Here is a 245-nt window from a genome sequence, read left to right as displayed (position 1 = left end):
TGAATCAAATTATGCTTGAATTTGACTTGATTGACTTTTAGTCCTAAATAAATGTATGTATAGTAGAAAAAAAAACTTATTTGATTTTTTTCAATCATATTAGATGTATATAAAAGATAATTATTAAATTAGTCACTCATATAAAATACGTGTTAAAATATAAAATATATATTAAAAATAAGTTAAATAATATATGTATTTATACACAAATATACGACGGCTGATAGTATTTTTTTTATTTCTAT

The 245-nt window shown here is 18.0% G+C and overlaps 1 protein-coding gene across 1 annotated transcript in view; it reads right to left on the bottom strand.

Annotated features, from left to right (window-relative positions):
- LOC107464479 (seed linoleate 9S-lipoxygenase-3) overlaps positions 1 to 245 on the bottom strand; it is a 7,298-nt gene that overhangs the window by 6,731 nt on the left and 322 nt on the right. The window lies entirely within an intron of this gene.

Source organism: Arachis duranensis, chromosome 9 (genome assembly GCF_000817695.3).
Source record: "Arachis duranensis cultivar V14167 chromosome 9, aradu.V14167.gnm2.J7QH, whole genome shotgun sequence".
Lineage (NCBI taxonomy): Eukaryota > Viridiplantae > Streptophyta > Magnoliopsida > Fabales > Fabaceae > Arachis > Arachis duranensis.
Note: the sequence above shows the minus strand (reverse complement) of the source record. Positions and strands in the feature narration are given on the sequence as shown.